A 10,972-nucleotide genomic window follows, 5' to 3' on the forward strand; every position below is an offset into this window, starting at 1 on the left:
CAGTATACTAGACTTGCATATGTGCTCTGTTTGGGTTTCAAACTGAAAAAAAAATGTATAAAATGTGTATAAAGAAAAGTGTAAATAAAATATTTTTAATCTTTAAACACTCTTGTGTAAACTGTGTAATACTCAAAAGTGTGGTGGATCTGGATCACTTTCTATAGGACTTTGGAGTTTACTGAGTTAAGCAGCTCTTCAAAACGTGTGTTGCAATGATTCTGTAATGTTGTGTCAAAGTTATCCCATCAAGGAAAACTGGATGTGGTTCTGTAGACAACACCAAGCTCTTTTCTTCAGCTGTATTTTACAGTCTTCCTAATTTTAATTGCTGTAGCACATGAGTCTGATTACTCTGCACTTCAAGCTTGAAATGTTGTTTGGAGTTGACTTTATTGTTACATTTGTAACCCAGTGCAATGGCATTTACCCTGGAAGACTGAACACTGAAGGCAGCCCTTGGTGTCATTCAGAAGCCAGGAGAGACTGTTCCCTGCTCTCAGGTACATGGAATTGAGGGCTCTGCGACAGCGTGTGTTCATTGCACACTTGGACCTGAAAGTGCCAGAAGTCCAAGTCATACTGCTTAATGTTTCCTGTAACAGGAAGGGGAAACTTCATTTCAGGATTAAAGTGTCAGATTAGAACAACATTCAATACCAGGGAGGGGGGAGTGGGGTGGGAGGGCAGGTAGAACAGGAGGCTGTAATCTTATTTTCTCAAGCAGTCCGCTGAAAGCCTTCCTTGTCAGTCCATTGCCACACTTCTCCTTTTCTCTGTCACTGTGTTTTGGCAAGTCTCTCTCAGATCAAAGCCCCTGGTTCAAAAATCTGCGGTCAAGAATGTTTGAAAATAACTGTGGTCTCCTTAATTTTTTTCAATATTGAATTCTAAAATAGCATTTTAATTTTATTTTAGTAATTCAAATTACTTTAAACTTTATTTGCATGAAGTAACCTCTGCCCCTCCCCCTTTTTGGTAACTTGGCTTCATCCTACACTGTGACTGTTTAATGGGAGAATGCTGTGGATGAATTTGTGCTGGTCCCAGTGGGAATTTGTCACGGGAGGAAGGGCCTATTTAATTGTGATATTGTCCCCATTTTGGGTTCAAAAGGGGACCAAATGCATTAGACTGACACAGTGGAAGAGAAGATGACAGCAATCTTTTCACACTGTATTATTTACACTTCTTTTTCTTCGCCTTTTTAATTCCCCTTCCCTGTGAACCAGGTTGTGTTTTTGGCAATACCTTTCTCCCAAGATGTTACACTGACTGATGTGACTTACTTGTTATCACCTCTGTAGTTAATAGGCATCTCCAACAAAGTTTCCATTGTTTCACTAAGGAGAGCGCTCGCATTTTAGCTGGTTCATACCAAATTCTTCACTTTTTTTTTAAAATATATGGCCTTATTTTTTAGCACTAGTTCAGTAATCTGTGTTCACTTGTTCTGTGTGATATGAAGTTAATGTTATTTTGGCAAAGAGTTTTTTCAGTGAATTCTTTCTAGATTCTTTGGTATAATTTATCCACCCTTGTTGACTTGAAATTCTTAATTTCAACAGGTGTTCCCCCTTTGTTATGTGTTGGGGTTTTGGGGTTCTAGGTGTGGAAGCGTGTCAGGGGGCTTTTTGGTTGGTTGGTTTTGTGGGTTTTGTTTGTTTGTTTTGGGGTTTTTTTGCCCTTTTATTTTATGACTCCATTGGCTTCTAACTGTGGAAAGGTGAAGCGTTGCTTTGGGTGTTGCACAGCCTCTGTATCAGTTCTGTACCTTTTGAGTTCCTAACATACTGGTGAACACATGATCCCCCACCCAGCCTTTACCCTGTCAAATCGTGCTGATGGTTGAGTGTCATCCTTTAGTTGAAGCGTCTTGTCCAAGGCAACTTTCTTAGCATGTGCAAAGACTTCATTCAAGGGAGGGGATCAGGAATATGTGTTAAGGCAGCTTTAATTTCTTGTTTTCACTAACACTTTCCACTTGATTCTGTAGTTACACTGGCAGGTGCTTTAGGTAATGTTTCCAGGTGAAAATAAACCTCATCATAATATCTGTTTAAGCACCCAGTGACTGGTCAGTCATCTATCCATTGGAATGAATGCCAGCATTAAACATCACATGCTGAGCACAAAGCATTCTAGATTGATGCTATGTGGTACCTAAGGAACTAAAATTAAAAAAAATACTCTTTTTGCCATGTATCTGATGTCTGTCAAATGTATCTCCTGGTGATGTCACCCTTGCTGGCAGTTCTCCTGTATGAAGGATAAATGTTGTTCAATAAGTGGTGCTGAATAAAATATTTGTTTCCTAATGAGATAGATGGCTTTAATGGTTAATCCTTTTATTGCACTATTTAATTTTACTAGACAGATATGTCTGTCTTTGGCTTAAACTGGCAGCCTTCTTTCCCACAACCATTTCAGTATGTCCTCAGGCACGTTCTAAACATTGGTTTGCTGGGAGTGTTTTTGTCATGTGGTTCAGCTCATAAGTTTGATTTACACCAACCATGTAATTATCTTTTCTGTGTGAGTGTCTTTGTTTCCTGTGGTGAATTGTGCATTCTGTGTATCTGTTTGTGTGTACTATTGATTAGATTTTCTGACTTTCCCATCCCTTCTTTGTCAAAAGAATTGCATAATGCCAACTGAAACTAACTCTTTCCTCCTTGTCTAAGTTCCACAGTCTCAGGGGAAAAATACTAGGGTGGTCAGTGTATTTCTTTCATGTTTACCTTCCCAGATTGCTGAAGTCATACAAAATGCATGGGATCGTGCTGACACTGGTGTCGATATAAGGCATGGCCTGAGTGCCTTCCCTTATGTTGGTATAGTGATGCCCTTCATTTTCACTCCTGGAAAGCAGGGAATTGCTGTGCTATCATCTTCCACCTCTCAGAAAGCCCTCTTGGCTAATCTATGCCCGGGAAAGAGTCCTTAGTTGGCTGGAGGATGTTCCTTAGGATTTGTGTCATGTCACACATGCTCTCCATTCTTCCTCTGGCTCTTACAGGCAGTTAGTTCTGCAAGGATTTTTTTATCTGACACAGGTGGCAACTTGATACCAAGAGCTTATTTTAACTTATGAAATCCAAAATATCATAGTACAGAAGAAGACATTTTAGAGGGCAAAACCTTTTTTTTTAATATGTATATTTCTTCTCCTCTTAATTTTGAGTTCATTTATTGCAATTAGGAAGTTACTGTCAACTAATAACTTTTCCTCCACTGTTTCTCCTGTCAGATTATCAAAAACACTGAAAAGAATTATGTAGTCAGAAAAAAAAAGTGATTAATACAATTAACTGAACTGTAGCTTTTAATTGAAGGACTTTTCATGGTCTTAAAGTTGGGAACTGGTCCAGTTAACAATCTTCTTGGAAGTGTTTTAGCTTATTTCTGAAAGAGCTGGATTTTGGCTCAGTACTGTTCTCTGAAAACAAGGGGACCGAGACTGACCTCTACATAAGTTAAATAAACTAAATGCCTCAGCCAAGGAAATATCGGTACAAAATTGTTAACACCCAGATAATCAACCAGCTGTACTCTGCAGAAGTTAGGAACCTTACAAGTGATCACAGTTTCTCAGTTTGGGTTTTGTCCTAGCTTTGTCGTGCAGAGATTTTTGTTTTTCCCATGGTAAAAATTAATTACAAGAATGTATGTTTTGCTAAACTTGTTAAACTGGTTGAGGGAAGCTGTGCTCTTGGGTCTGCTACCTTGTTCAAAGCAGGGCAGAACACATTAAAATGACTGGAAAGATTAGCAATTTTCCAGTGCCTTAACTTCTGATGATTTATGCATCTGCTGTGAATGGAAATCATCCAATATCCTCCAGAGATAATGTCTGGAACCAGGCATGCAATTTACCTGCTTCATATTCCCATTCTTCTGTAACAATGGATTGATCCCTCCAGCTTTTCAATTCATGAAATTGCCATCTCCTGATATTCAGTGAAGTTACTCCTATTTGTAACATCCAGTTTCTGGGCCCGTACAAAACCCTGCATTGTTACACACAGATGGGAATAAGAACCTGTTCCATCACACTTGAGAAATGTGACATATTTTTCATCTATACAACAGCCAAAGCAAGCTAAGGCATTGTTTTTAACCTCTGCCAGCACCACACTGTACTAATTGATGAGACCAAAGGGGTAGTTTCAAATGCTGTGCTAGATGGAAGTTGTTGAAAGTAAAGATGGTGTTGGTCTGTGCACCACTACCCTGTGCCCCTTAAGTGGCAATGATGCCAACCATAGACCTTCTCTAGAGGGAAGGGGGGCACAAACATAAAAGTCTTCTCTTTACAAGAAGTAGTAGGTGATAACACACTTTAAACATGTAAGACATCACTGGGGGAAACTATCTACATGACAGCTTTCATTAGTGATTGTTGAGAGACCCCTGAAATGTGTCCTAGAATTTCCTAAACGTACTTCAGGATTGAGCACATGTAGGGCTGGGTGTTGCTCCTTTGTGGAAAATGCTTCCAGAATGGAAGTAGTAGTTGAAGGTACCAGACAAGGGTGGGTTTTAATGAATATGAGGCAAAGGAATGGAAAGTTGCCAAACCAGCCTGAACAAATGCTGTGGTGCCAAAGAGCAAGGAACTGTAGGAGGACTTCCTGGCTAATGAGTGCTCTGCACAGAAACACAGGATTATGTCCCAAAAAGGATGTTTTGCTTCCAGTTTTGCCTCATAGCTCTCATTCTCTCTGAAACAAATATGCCTTCTTCATTTTTGTGATCTCCTGTTGAGCTTGAGAAGAGCAACATGTTGGCTGCATGGACACTGCATGGACCCACTGTAGTGAGTCAGTAAGAGTAAAATGAAGAGGTGACTAGTGAATTGTATGGAAAGGATAATCTAGAGAAACAAAAACATTTAAGGCTTTTCCCCTCAAAAAGGGTTTCACTCGAGATTGAACAAGTAAAGCCTGAAATGAAAATCTGCCTTCTAGAAATAGAGTAATAAATGTTTTCCCTTCCACTCTTCTATTACATCAAATGATGGTGGCAGCACCAGTGAAGAAGAAATCTGTGTGACTCTTCATGTGCAGTTCAGCTCTGTCTCTCCTCTTGTGCAGGATCTGCAGCAAACCCCTGCAAAATTTTCTGCTGTTCTTCTGGTCCCCAGGATCCTGTAAGGCTTCAAACCCCAGCCTAATGGCTTAATGGGGAAGCAAATCCAAGAGTTAACCAAAAGTGTAAGTATGGGCTTCACTACCCAAGTACACAAATTCTCAGTGCCTTGTACCATGTGAGATGTTGCACAGAAGGTAGTGGTACCTTCTCCAGCTGCTCTGTGTGTCTGTGTAAGTTCTGTGGACCTCAGTGTAACTCCTCTCATTCTTACAGTGTGTGTGGATTAGAAGCATTAAAATGCAATTTCCTAACAGCAAGAATGAAGACACTAAAACATTTTTGGTAATGGACTGTGATAATCATGGTATGGTCTATGTATATATAGTAAGCATTCTCAGTCAAGGGAGAGCTACATCATGTGCCCTCGTAGAAAGTGAAACATAAAATAAAGCCCTTCAAAAAATGACATCCTAGAAGTCAGTTATAAGTAACAAAAGTAAGCTCAGCATGTCACTGTTGTTTATTAAGGAGGCAGCACAGTAAAAGAAGGAATGTGTACCTTTAATTGGAATTTATTTGACAGACCTAGAGACTGTCATTTAGGTAAATAACGTACTACATTTAATATATATATTTATGAACATGGATTTATAGGCAAATGAGGTAAAGGTTTTCACATCATCTTGCTAGGAAATTAAGGATTACTGTGAAAATAATTTTAATGTAAAAAAATTGATGCACTAAATATGTAAAGACTGGCAACAGATGCAAGACCTTTCACCTTTTAGCCTCAGTTGATTTCCAAGATGTATCCTGCTCAACCAAAATCTGAGCCCAACTTTAAAAGGAGTTGGTCTTTGTTGTGGTGGGTGCTTAAGGACGTCAGAAAGGTGTTTGTGTTCTCACTAATACTGGTAGCACCTATCTGTGCTTTAGAAGGCATTGCTACACCAAGTATCTCTGTTGGTGGTATCCACAACTTGTTAACAGAAGAATTATTCACTGGAGATGGAAGGAGTAATTGAAAAACGTGGAATCAGAGCTGTTGATGGCTTCAGTGAGAAGCCAAGGATTTGAATTAGGGAAGGAATGTCTGGCTGTTTAATAGTGGTGATATCAAAAATGAATAAATATGCAGTTGTATAACACTGGTTTTTTTGCATGATATGTTTCTGTTTTCTACCTGTCCAAGAACATAGAATCTTTATTTGGAAAGCACTTAGTGTATTTTGGATGTTGTCAAAATGTGACAAACCTGGTAAGACAACAGGTGCTGAAATTCAAGTCCTGGTTTACCCCAGATGTGAATGCAGCAGTTGAAGGTAGGTCATTGGGAAAGCACAAAGAGCTCTGCAGTGGCATCTGTCCTTAAAATTCAATTTGCTTTCTGAATGTGTGACTTCAGACCTCATAGCTGCCAACAGAGCACCTCTGACAAACACTGAGAAACGACTCACCTTAAATATAAAAGGAGAAAGCACAAGGTAAGTTTCACTTCAAATAAAACAGTATTGTTAAATATAAAAATCTGTTCAATCCCTCCTTTTATTTTTCAAGGTAGGAAGTGAATAAAGGAGAAAGGATGAAAGAGTATTCTTACGGCTGTGCCAGTTACTCCCCCTTCCCAAAGGCACTGTGAAAGGTCCATCATCATGCTCTTCTATAAAACCAGTTCAATTAGCTGCTTAACAAATAGGTGCTAAAAGTGACAGGAATATGAGAAATGGATCATGTGCTTTGGAGGCCAACCTGGAAAAGCTGTGTACCTGCCATGTCACCTCTGACTGAGCTTTGTGTGGAGCTTTTAGAGTGCCAGGCTCACAGTGTTAGGTGAAGCTGCTTAACTGATGGTTGAGTTTACTGAAGCCCTTGTGGTTATGTATTTTCTATTAACTACATATTTTCAAAAGAACTTGAGAGATCTGCCAAACAGCATTCTTTCAACTTAAAACAGTGCAGACAAAAAGCTGTAGGAGGCAGAATAGCAGTTTATTTTATAAAGACATAAAAAATACTAAACAGACTGGCAAAACTGTAGTGGCAAGTCATGGTATTTAGAAAAGTATTTTAGTGAAAAAAATGCAGGGAAAACCGAGTTTTTTTCCATATTAGGTTTTTTGTTTGTTTATTTTAATAGGCAAGAAGTTTTACCAGGAAGGAGAACATCAAAACAAGCCAGCCTTTCAGAATTACAGTATTTTCCAGTGATCAGTTTGAGTAGGTAACTGTACTGATATTTAATGGGCAGATGTTACAAACTCACATTTTAACAGTAATGTGCAACAAATCAATTTTTTTCTATCCTTAAAAAACTATGGCAAATAACTGCAATTTCATTGCTAGTAAAGGACTGTTCTTATTTCCCTGACCAAAAAATAAACCATAAACAAGCAATCTAATACAACATTATGAAAGCTTATGGCTAAAGCAAAGCAAAGGATTAGAGATCAAGTTTCTTAAATTGTATTTTTGCCTGGGCTGACATAGTTTATGAACTGTGGCAACGCTTTCAAGCTTCTCTGAGCTGCAGCTTTCTAAAGAAAATGTGTCTTTCACGGGTGTTTAGAAAAGCCAATTACCAAAGAGGGAGAAAAGTACTGGCATGCAAAATAGAACTGAAATTTGATAGATGTTCTTACATTTGAGACAGCCAGGAGTCAATCATGCCAAAGCTCTTTATTCTGTGGCCTCAGCAGCAGAACCTTCAGCGCCTCTTTAAGCCTGTCTGACAGTGTTTTGGACTGTGCATAATCCATTATGGCATATATTATCCTTGTCCCAGGGAAATTTTGCAGAGACAACCTCCTCCGGCATAAGAGAACAATACACCTACGTGAAAGCTAAGATATTTGTATTGTTCTTCTCTATAAGGGTTTTCACATTCTTTTCAATCAGTCTTTTCAATAATTTTAAAGATTAACTTCCACATTAAAGGAAAAAATGCACTAACGATGCCAGAGCTAATAAAATTATTTGGATTAAAAAATTTTCTGAAACAACCATTTGTTCTTCAGATATTTATATCCGTGTTACATAATTGTATCAATAATTGCTGTATAGCTACTGAATATGAATTAATAACAAAAATATGTATTTTTATTGTATACACCATTGTATGTACAGAAACAATTAGATTTTTCTTTACTATTCATGTACCAAACTTAAAAAGAGAATGTATTTGAAATATTCTTACATCTGTCCTCTGCAAAACTGGGGAACAGTCAATCCTACCCACAGCCTGGGACTTGAGAACTCACCAGAGCAGGCATTGTTATTCACCTCGATGCCATCACACCTCTTGTGGGCTCTCCTGTCATTTTGAGCTTTGAACATTTTCTTTCTGTAACTCCTCAAGAATTAATAAGATGCATCAAGAAATGCGACTGCTTTGCAAACTCCCCAGTCGCTCCCCACGTGCTCACAAAGCTGCCATAAAATGCTGCAAGATTGATTTTCCACAAACAGTTGCCTCACTCTGGCTGCTTATATTCCACAAATATAACTGACTGTGCAAAGCACAGTGCAATGGAGAAAGAGGCCTATTAGTGTTTTTCACTCACTGGTCACTTACGTACATTTTAGGTATAACTCTTCCTTGCTAAAGAAGGAATCTTTATAACCAAATCCATATTGTTATTTTCTGTTATCCTGTAGTTTGGGTACTGAAGCTCATCTCATACCATTTGTTCATGAGATTTCTGCTATCCCATTAACTTTGCAAGCAGCCTGTTGAGAAGCATTGCCCGGTTCTGCAACACGGTGGTTAAACATCCCCATTAGTATGGAAAATACTTGTTTCTGCTATAGCTGCTTTTATCAGGTCTATAAAGAGGCTGCAATAAAGAAATGTAGGAATTTTCTTTAAGAGCAAACAACAAAAATTATCATCACAAAGAAAACGTAAGGTTATACAAGGGTGCTTATCTCATCTGCCTTTCCACAATGCTGCTCCTGATAAACTGTTTTCTACCTTATTCTTCAGGTGCTTTACATTTTGCATGGATATTATTTTAATAACATTTTCCAGAATTAATAAGGTGCTGTTCTGAATATTCTAAAGTCAATATTGACTGTTTTATATTGTTACAGTATTTTTGGGACCAGAAAAAAATCATAGAGAGAAGATCCATGTTATTTTCCTGGTGCACCTGTGTGTCTCAGTTAGGAGTGTGGGCTTCTCTCCCAGTGCCAAGGAGGAGGAGGTGGTGAATGGTTGGACACAATGATCTTAAAGGTCTTTTCCAACCCAGTGGTTCTATGATAGAGTGCACTTCGAAGTGGAATTCAGCTGCTGTGAACCCTCTGGTGGAGCCATGTCCAGCCCATACTGAGGCAGGAGAGGCTTCTATGAGGTTTCCATCATTAGGCAGCCTGAATCACCCCTTCACTACAAGGCCTGACGGAACAGCCCCCCAGCAGAACTGGGATGGCAAGTCTATGGCACAGCCTATGGAACCTCTGTTTTCCATACCTAACAGTTAATCTAAACAGAGAATACAGACTAATGTTTGTAATTATCTTTGTGCCTTAAGCTTCAAGATAGGTTTTTCACTGCTACCTAAAAATTGACAGTAGTCAGTAAAAGGAAGGCATTTGTTTACATTGGAATGTGGGGTTATGTGACCGAGATAAGTATGAAGATAAATAAATATGAGGATAAATACCTTTTAAAATGTTAGTAAGCATGTTGCATGAAGATCCATGTAACTGGTCAGAAAACAATGATATGTGAACATGAAATAAGTCACCTCTTTACATGGACTTACTATTTTCTTGGTAATGTTTGTTGCCTTGCCATTGAGTGCTGTGGAAATTCATTAAACACAACAGAAGGTGGAAATTCCTGACCAGAAAATCAGAAGAAACAAAGCAGTTTACTAGCTAGCCATATGAGAACAGATTTCCCATGGTTTAAACCAGAATAGAGTATTGCCTTGGTTTATCTTATCACAGAATTGTCTAGGTTGGAAAAGACCCCTAATATCATTGTGTCCAACCTTTGGCTGATCACCACCTTGTCAACTGGACCATGGCACTAAGTGCCATGTCCAGTTGTTTCTTGAACACCTCCAGGGTTGGTGACTCCACCACCTCCCTGGGCAGTCCATTATCTGATAGGAACTTAGCACTTGTTATTTCTGATCTTCATCTCCCACTGAATAAGAAGTCAGACAGTGTGGGATGTATGCAAGACCCTTCCTCAAAGCAGATGTGAGCAAAAAAACTTGCTCCTGTTGCTCAAGTGAGCTGGGAGATGCTGCAGGGGATGCAGAGACCAAGGAGTAGAAAAACACAGAAAAAAGGGGTACTTGCTTTTATTTTTCTTTTCAATTTAATGAGATTAGAAAGGCACGGAACCCTGTTCATACACTAACCCCATTGTGCTGATTTTGGCTGGGGAAGAGTTAATTTTCTTTGCAGTGGCTGGTATGGGGCTGTGTTTTGGATTTGTGCTGGAAACTGTGCTGAGCAGTGCTTAGACAGAGCCAAGGCCTTTCCTGGTTTCCTACTGCCATGCTGGGCAGGAATCTGGGGGTGCCTAGGAGATTGGGAAGAGACACGGCTGGGACAGGTGACCCTAACTGACCAAAGAGATATTCCAGACCATATGACATGGTGCTCAGTATATAAAGGAAGAAGGAAGAAGGGCAGGGCATTTGGAGTGATGGTGTTTGTCTTCCCAAGTCACTGTTATGCCTGATGGGGCCCTGCTCTCCTGGAGGTGGCTGAACACCTGCCTGGCCATGGGAAGCAGTAAATGAATTCCTTGTTTTGCTTTGCTTGTGTGTGCAGCTTTTGCTTTTCCTGTTTAATTGTCTTTGTCTCAACCCACGACTTTTCTCACTTTCGCCCTTCTGATTACTCTGTTCCTGCTGGT

This window comes from Manacus vitellinus, unplaced genomic scaffold (genome assembly GCF_001715985.3).
Source record: "Manacus vitellinus isolate BGI_N305 unplaced genomic scaffold, ASM171598v3 scaffold_7_pilon, whole genome shotgun sequence".
Classification (NCBI taxonomy): Eukaryota; Metazoa; Chordata; class Aves; order Passeriformes; family Pipridae; genus Manacus; species Manacus vitellinus.